The 9,504-nt window shown below is 29.4% G+C and overlaps 1 pseudogene; it reads left to right on the forward strand.

Moving 5' to 3' along the window:
• Positions 1-4,189: 4,189 nt before the first annotated feature.
• LOC111027602 lies at positions 4,190-4,764 on the forward strand (annotated as a pseudogene).
• Positions 4,765-9,504: the final 4,740 nt, after the last annotated feature.

A 9,504-nucleotide genomic window follows, 5' to 3' on the forward strand; every position in this document is an offset into this window, starting at 1 on the left:
ATAGATCACACATTTCAAGAGAATGACCTAGTTTACATTGAAAATGGCAACAAATTGAATAGGAATAAATTAGATGAGATCAGAAGCGGACCATTCCGAATAATAAAAAAGGTATCAAATACTATATATGAAGTTGAAGGGCCAAAAAAACGTAAAGAAACCAACTTCTTTCACAGCAGCAAATTAATTCCAGTTAAGACACAAGTATTAAATGTGGATAGCACACCGTTGCTGAGTTCTGAAGGAGGGGAGGTGTAACAGTGGGAACACTGTTAGTCAGTCACTTGTTATCATCTTTATTATATACAAAACATTATTCTAGTATTTTCTATTTAATTATTTATTATGTTAGTGTTTAAATTAATATTATATTATTTTATTTTATATTAGTGAATTATACATAAAAGAAACTAATAACTAATAAGTATTTAAAAATATCGATTTTCTATTATAGGTATGTAATGTACTAAGTATTATTTATTATTATTATTAGTAGTAGTTTTATTATAGTATATTTATACTAATAAAAGTTTTCTATTATAGTTATTGAAAATCGATCGGCTTATTATTATTATTAGTCCACCGAACAAACAAAATTACACATATATACTATTAGGTATATATTATATTATATATATATATACCTAGTATTTAGTATATTATTATATATATTTGTTCGTGTTTTATGAACACCGGCTGTTATGCACTTATGCAGGTACTAGCCATTAGATTAAGATTTTGAATTGCAAAAAATATTTAATACCTACCTAATTAAAATAGCGATTAGTTTGATTAAATTTGTCAATACTGGTTACTTATTAATTCTTTGTTATTAGTGTTATTCTTATCAGTAAATAATATAATATGTAATGTCCGACGTCGACCAGTCGTAATAACTTGTTATTGAAAAAATATAGGTACGTACAAATTATTAACAAATTATACAAATAGATCGTATATGATCGTATATTAATTCGTTTAAATGTATTATAATTTGTGATTCCGTATTTTCGTGATGTGAATTTGGACTTCGTTAGTGTATACTGTCTATTCTTGTGAAACTGTTATTCGAATGTTCTAATCGTTATTGATTTTTAAAGTTTTTTAAAAATTGTTTATACCTAGATAGTAGGTTTTTTCTTGATATTTAAATTCTTTTTATCTAGAAAAAAAGTTGTGTTTAGTATGTTGTGTTAGTCAAGTATGAACCCAAATGAAAAGGTGTTGTATTAAAAATACTTAATTTTTTTTTTAATCTGTGTATGAGCGGTTAACTAAAGACCAAAACCATAGTTATAGAAAACTGGGTTTAAAAACCGACACCAAAACCTATGACTTATTTTGGTTATTATAACCGGAGAGCAAAACCTTAAGTATAAAAAACCTATTTTAAAAACCAGAAGCTAGCCATCTTTAAAAGAAAAATATTAAGAAGAATTTATGGTCCCATGTCAAATATAGACTTATTAGTTTTTGAAAGAAGAAAAAATGAAGATTTACATAGACGTTATAATAAACCAAACATTTGCAAATTATCTTAATTGCAAAATACTGGAATGGCCTGGGCACATGTGGCATGCAGAAGGATGTCTTATATAAGAAAACTTATAAGAAAAGTGCTCGATGGAAATGTGAGTGGAAAAAGGCAAATAAGGAAACCATGTCAAAGATGATTCGATACGGCGAAGAGAGACTTATCACGAGTGGATGCTACTTATAGCATCAATTTGGCAGTAGATAGAATGCAATGAAGAGGAATTGTTGAAGTGGCATATTTGACCTTATAATGGTCTGTTTCAAGCCTAAGTAAACGAAGAAGAAGAATATAGATCTTTATTATCTATGGTGCTATATTACCATTGATACGTTTGTCAAACTTGTTTTAATAATATTATAACCATAGTACTGTAAGGTTGAATTATTTTTACTGCTAACTCGAATGAATAATTTTCTGGTAATTCCCATAATTCATAACTCATAAGTGAACCAATCATTTGTATAACAACAGTAGTATAATATTAAAATTCACATTGCATATACTACTTAAAATGTATTTTTTTTGTTAATATTGATGACTTATGAAAAGTATTACCGATGTATCATCATTCGTTGGTGTTGATGACTGAAGGTATTTTCGATGTGACAGACCCATACGGGTAACGTGTATCCATCAACGTTACTAGGTACTTTCTCAGAAGGCCTATTTATAAAATGTAATTGGTATTTTTTTTTTATTGCTTATTTTTTCTATGAAATATTTATTGCTATTTTAAACTTCTTTTTACATTTATTTTATTCTGATTAGGTAGGTACCCAGTATTTACTATTTAGTCACATTTTTACAAAAATAACTATATTATTTAATTTACCGATAGTAATAATTTTATAAATATATATTTTTTTCTGGCAATGTTATGTTTTAATCATTTATAAATATTGTTTTCTGTCATGTAATTCAAAATTAATTATCGAATATCGTTTCTGTTTCGTTATTCGTTATCCGTTTTCAATCGTTTATCGTTTTTCTATATGTTGTTCGCTATCGATTTTAATGAAATTAAAACTCGTAACGTAATAAAAACGTTTTTCAAGCCCTGGTATATTATATTATAGAGTAAATTTCAATAGATATTATTAAGGTTTTGTGTAAAAAAGTTTCAAAATATTATTCAAGGTTCCTCATAAATTATATAATCGCAGTTCAAAATTATATAATATAAGCAATTTTCCTATTGTACCTCAAAGTTCAAATATTAACAAAATGTATCATAATCTCAAAAAATTGACAAATTGAGTTTAGTTAAAAATTTGAAAATATTCAATTTACATAGGTAAGGTATAAGGTTTAAAATGTTATTAAAAGTTAGTAATAGTTAGTTATAAGTAGTCCATACTATAACCAAGAAATCTAAAGATTACACTTTTTTACAAAACACCAGGTATTATGTAGGATTCCTAGGCATTTTATATATTAAATAAATTATAAAAATATCTGCTAACAGATATACCGTGAAAAATTGTTTTTTCTGCAATTGCCGACAGTCACAGAAAATGTGTTATAACAGATGTATTTATATGTCGCACAGGAAAATAAGACTACCTTGGTAAAAAAATCAATTTTATTCTTTTAATGTGACTCAAAAACTAATAACCGTAAATGCATGACATTTTGAGCCAAAAGTTTCTATGAACACTTTCAATATTATTTTAACTCATTTGATATTTAATACAAAGTGGCTCAAAAGTTGTTTGATTACTAATTTATGTATTTCGTAATTGAATATACAAAATAATTATTTTTTAATGTAAAGTTTATTTGAAAAATATAAATATCACACATTATTGTTTTCTTTCCAATATTAAAATGATAAAATCTTTACATTTTTCAATGTTGTATTTTTATAATTTTTATGAAGTATAATATAATTAATAATTATATACTATTTATTAAGACTTGAATACACATGTAATTATTAAATAAAAAAATGAAATAAACACATGTTGAAAGTTAACAATGTAATTAAATTAATTTTGATATATTGTATTATACAATTTAATGTTTATTATATATGTGTCATAAAATGATTACACAATATAATTAATAATTATTAAAGAAGTATATAATCTTTTATTTCAAGATCGCCATTGAACAATTTACATGGGCTTATCTAACTTATATTTCTTCATAACGCATTAGTCATAGGTATATTAATAGAATTTAAATTTAAAAAAGAACGGAAAATGGGTGTTTCTATACTTCAATAACGAGCAAAAATATTAATTATTGAACAGTTAGACGCATTTTGTTGCGGCAAAATCAGAACAGAATGAATTTATAGTATTTACTTCAATCAAAGCTGAAAAATTAATTTGGTATTAGATTTGATTTATGCACAAGACTGCAGTTCCACAAACTAGTAGAACTCATTGGTATACCTTGATCGTATTTATCATATAAAAAGTTCATTTTTTTCCGCTAACCGTTATTCCCGGATTTAATTATAGCTGGAATTTTTGATAAATGGCGTATCCAGAGTTGGGGTTGTCACCTCACACACGAAACGATTGCGCGCGGTCCATATCAGCGGTACCTTTTTAAGCGTACGATTGCTCACGCTATATTATTTTAACTTTTAAGCCAAATATATAGGTCCATGGTAAATCAATTAATGGTGAATCAAAATAAAGAATGGCATATAACGATAAAATAACGATTTACAAATATGGCTTAAATCATTTTTCGGACTTTCTTTTATCTCTCCAGATGATGTCGAGGATGCTTTTGTCAAACTTATAAGTGTATGTCCAAATATTTCAGTTGGACGACTTTTTTCGGATTATGTTTTGGAAACGTATATTGAACCGATTTGTTTATTTCCACCTAGTTTATGGGCTGAAACACCATCATCAAATCCTAGGTAAATATTTACTAATAATAGTTTAAAAAAAAAAGTGCTAACTATAATATAATATTATTTATTTTTAGGACTGAAAGTTTCCATAGTACATATAATGCACAGTTTAATAGTGCTCATCCACTAATATTTGTTGTTATAACTACCCTTATGGAAACTCGGGGCAGAAACAGTTACCAAATTATTAACCATTTCCAAAGGTGTAATAAAACCAAAATCGAAGGAAGAATCTTGGAAAATTGAAAATCTGGAAAATGAACACAAACATTATGTAAACAATAAAACGCTAGACAATTTACTTAAGTATTTGGCCATAGTTAGAAATAGGTATCGGGGGTTTAAAATTTAATTTAAATGTTGATTTACGAGTATTATATTTTTTCAATTATTAAATTTCTTTATTTTGTATTATTTACGTTAATTTTTTAATTTTTTTTAAATAACATTTTTTTGATATTTACTTTTTGTATTTTTTATTATTTACGTAATACATTTGGCAACGTCGAACCCAATTTCACGCGCAATCGTACGCCTTTGAGTAATTAAAATTTTGTCTTTTGTTATTCTGACACTGCACGCAATCGTATACCCAAAAAGGTAAGACGCGCGCAATCGTACTCCTCCGGTCACCTCAGACCACCGAACATATTTAAATAAAAACAACATTTAAATTGTTTTCTAGATACGCTACTGCTTAGGTATTTATTACTTTACTAGTATTGTTATAATATATTAGAGATCATGAGAATTAAAAAACATCTAGCATAGACCGGGTTTAAATTGTTTTATTTAAACTTTAAACAATACAAGAGCCTTGCAGTGAGAAGACGATAGAAGTCTAGGTCTTGGTCATGGTTTTCTGACCACTACCACCTATAATGCTATATATTTAGTTACTTTATATTATTACTTTATTTTAGTACACGAATTATACATACTGTCTCTGAGATATGTTTGGTAAAATTTTACCAATTCTATAAAAATAAACAACATTGTAACAAATTTCAATTGTTTTAGTATAACTATATTATAACATAAGTATGTAATTCTGGAGGTTAAAATGTTAAATATTCTGTAGATTCAAGAAATTGTTAGGTTAAAGACGAAAATCTTTATTTAAATCTCAAATTGTATTAAAAGAATAAAATGCTCATCTTACTAATATATCTCTACGAAGTATTAGAAGTCGGATATCAATTACATGTTAATGAAAAATAAATATAAAAATAGGTATTTCTTACAACCAGCTAATCCTTTTTCTTTCTATTCTTTCTATTCTTTGATAGAATTAAGTAATTTTAATTTCTATAGAACTATTCATAGGTATCCCAATATTATACACATTCTTTGTATTTCCTTCCACTACATATCAATAAGGTAGAAGTTATCTATTAAGGTATCATGATGTGCATAGTTATTATTGATTGTGTCTTGTGAGTTATAAAATATGTTGAATCGTGGCTTTAAATCACCAATAATATTATTATCATTACTATAATTATTTATTTGAACATAATATTGTCGTGTTTTATTATTCTTATCACTATAGATAGTAATATTTATTGTTTAGTAAAGATGGGCTGCATATTATTTTCATACCGTAGAACTTGTGCTAGCCAAAATCCTGGATAGCTGCATTTTTATATTTTTAATTCTGTTCGACCAAAAGGAATTATAATATGAGAAATATAATCCTTCTTGCATTTCGGTTCTTATGATTTATTGTAGTTTGTGCTATTTATTATTTTTTTTTGTAATATTATACGCATACAGCTCTAATAGCTGCCAATATGTTTTTATATTATTATTTTGATCGAATTTTATTATTTTATATGGATTGGTTGTGAAAATAGGCAATTGATTAACCATAACTTGTAGTATATGTTTATTAGTTGTTGGACCAGAAATGCCATATAATATTATTATTGTTCTGTTAAGTTCGGCATTTATAATTGTATTTTTACCTTGTTTTACTGTTCCGAATATTAATGGAATGAAGTTTACTGCATAAATTATTCTGTTCCGTTTTTGAGGAGGTTACCGACGGAGTGCGCTGTTAATAAAAGTGTCTATTCCTCGCATGTCTGCCTGAGTGGGTCAAGCAATGTAAGATAGATAAACTGAATGATTATGTGCTGCACACTCGTAATTATACTCACTGTCTCACCCTCTGCGTCGTTGTGAATGGTTATTGCCCGTGGACTTACTGATGCCGCCCGTCAATATCTGATGTCGGCTAGCGGCCGTTAGTCCATGCATGGATTTTGTCTCAGGCCAGTATTTAGTTTAGTAATTTAGTGGCGCCGTGGCTGGGAAGCCGAGTTAACGCTGGTTCCCAACGACTGTTATTGGGTAATGCCCTAGGGAAGAAGTTGATTCCATTTAGTCACGCCGACAGCCATCCATTCGCCGGTTGTGTGATGCTACTACCCAGAATCGTCCGTTGCTATTTTTATTGCCATCTTATGGATATAGCTGATATTTATTTTTTGGCTGGACTGTATTCCTTCAATCTTAACAATTCATCTCTTGGTGTAGACCCTTTTCATCGAAGGATTGCGTCGTACATTAACCATATATTTTATTTTATTTCATTTTAGCATACAATACGGGCGTGAGCCGAATTTACATTTAATTTTCATACAATTAAATTACACTAGTGTGATACAACAGTGAAGTATAATGATAAAAACATGTTTATTTTTGAGAGATAGAAAAGGAGGGATCTGAATTGGCAATAGATATACAGCTCCGAAGTGATTCATTTAAACCAATATTAGAGGGGAAGGATGCCGACGATTAAAGCGCGAAGGGACATTTAAAGAAATTAGCGAGAGAATGTGTGGGAATCAATCTACCCATTTAATCATTTGGATAGAAATTTAAGGTTAGAAGCTAGGATCTGCTAGTGAATCTAGTTTAAGATACTCGAGTACTGGTAAGTAATAATGAGGAGGATATTCATTATTGAGTACATGATTGACATATTTAAAAAAATTATTTTGAACTCGTTCAAGCATTAATGGGTTTTGAATAGTACTAGGATCCCAAATGACAGCACCATATTTAAGGATAGGCTTAACGAGCTAACAATACAGTGTCTTAAGGGGAGGTGCTAATTTAAACTCAGTTGTTATGCACTTCATAAAACCAAAGATTATTAATGACTTGTAACAAACACGCTTCATATGTGTATTTGAGCTGAGCGGAGGACAGAAGACAAAACCTAGATCAGTGACAGATTTATCAAGTGATAACAGAATAGTCCCATTGATTACATAATTAAAATTAATTTGGGATTTTTGATGTGTAAAAGTCATATGGTAACATTTAGCAATATTGAAATCCAATTCTGTGCAACAAGTGTATTCTGATCATCTTGTATTACAAGACAGTCATTTAGAAAGTCCATGGAATACTTTTACATCATCCTCAAACGCTAGTAGCTGTGTATGTTTTAATGTATTTTAATACTATTTAAAAATATAGAAAACAGTAGAGGAGAGAGGTGGCCTTGAAGGAACCTGGATAACACGGGAAGTATATCTGATTAAACTCCATGAATTTTAACAAATTGTTTCCTATCATCAATACAAGAACAAAACCACGATAAAAGTGGCTCTCCGAAACCGGTTGCTTGCAAGCCACATTGTAGTATATGGTGATCTACAAGCTTTGCAGAAGTCAGTGAAGATGACATCAACTTGCAAGTGAACTAACAAGCGTCTAAATTATAATTACAAAGGACTGCATTTCAAGTAAATAGTAAATCTATAGTTGTAGAATGTCCAGACCGGAAAGGCGGAAACCATGCTGTTCCGCCATTAAAAACCTGCTGACGCTTGGTTGAATATTATTGAATACTATTGATTCGAATACCTTAGCAATGTTTGAAAGAATTGAGATTGGCCTATAGTTGAAGATTAGTGATGCATCTCTTGATTTCAGTAATAGAAAAATAGAACACAGTTTCCATATATCTGGAAAATTTTCGTCATTCAAGCAGCTTCTAAATAAAAGCCACAGTGAAAAATAGATAGAATGCCTAACATTAAATAAAAATAATCCAAATAATCCATCAGGTCCAATAGACTTAGTATAACGCAGAGAAACAAGACCGTCAAAAACATCATCAACTGAGAAAAAACAGTTATGAGACAGGATATACTCTAAGATATTAATGCTGGAAAGATCATAGTTGCTACGCTTGGGTGTAAATACATAATTAAAAAAATAAAAAAACAAATTGGCAGAATGTTGTTCATCTTGTCCTGCTGTATTATTATGGAAAACAGTTTCGGGAATAGGATTAGGACGAAGTCCCAAAAATTCTTGGGATCATTGTTTTACGACTTCTCAGCATTAGGGAAAAAGCTTTTGAAGCACCTTTTCGCCTCAAATTTATTGAGTGCCCGAAGAAAGGAAAACTTTCGATAGTGAGCAATTGAACCTGATGTTCTATAGCGCGGGTGTGCTCTTTTCGTTTGGAAAATTAGATCCTTCATGTGCTTAGAGACCCATGAAGGAAAACTGGACTTAATAAATGAAGACTTAGGGACGCATTTGAGTACAGTGAAGTGAAGAGCATCAGATAACGCACAAACAAAGGAGTTTAGATCAGGATCAGAAAAGGTTTGATCTCTATTAAAGGAAGATAATATGTACTTATTGATTTCTTTATAGCGATCTTTATGAAATTTAAAAAATGTATGAGTTGAATCAAACTGCATAACCGGCGTCATCTTAATATACTTTATACTTAGCACTGGGTGGTAGGTTGTTCAATTTCTGGTTCAATATTCAAATTATAAAGATAAAAATACTCAACGTTCAATATGTCAGAATTTCATAGACGTGCTGAATTCCCCGTCATTACATTACTAGTATTTTACGATGATATTCAAGATTGGGAATGTCTTTTTGATTGTTTTTCGACTATGATTGCTCAAAAATTCTAGTATCTCCGGTCAAGAATTACTTGTTCTGTATTAGACCTGACCAAGTTTGTCCCAATGATAGATGCAAACTATGAAGTTGCAATAGAACGTCTGCAAGAACGGTATGATTTTGTTATACAATGGCACATTAG

The sequence above is a fragment of the Myzus persicae genome, unplaced genomic scaffold (assembly GCF_001856785.1).
Source record: "Myzus persicae strain clone G006 unplaced genomic scaffold, MPER_G0061.0, whole genome shotgun sequence".
NCBI lineage: Eukaryota > Metazoa > Arthropoda > Insecta > Hemiptera > Aphididae > Myzus > Myzus persicae.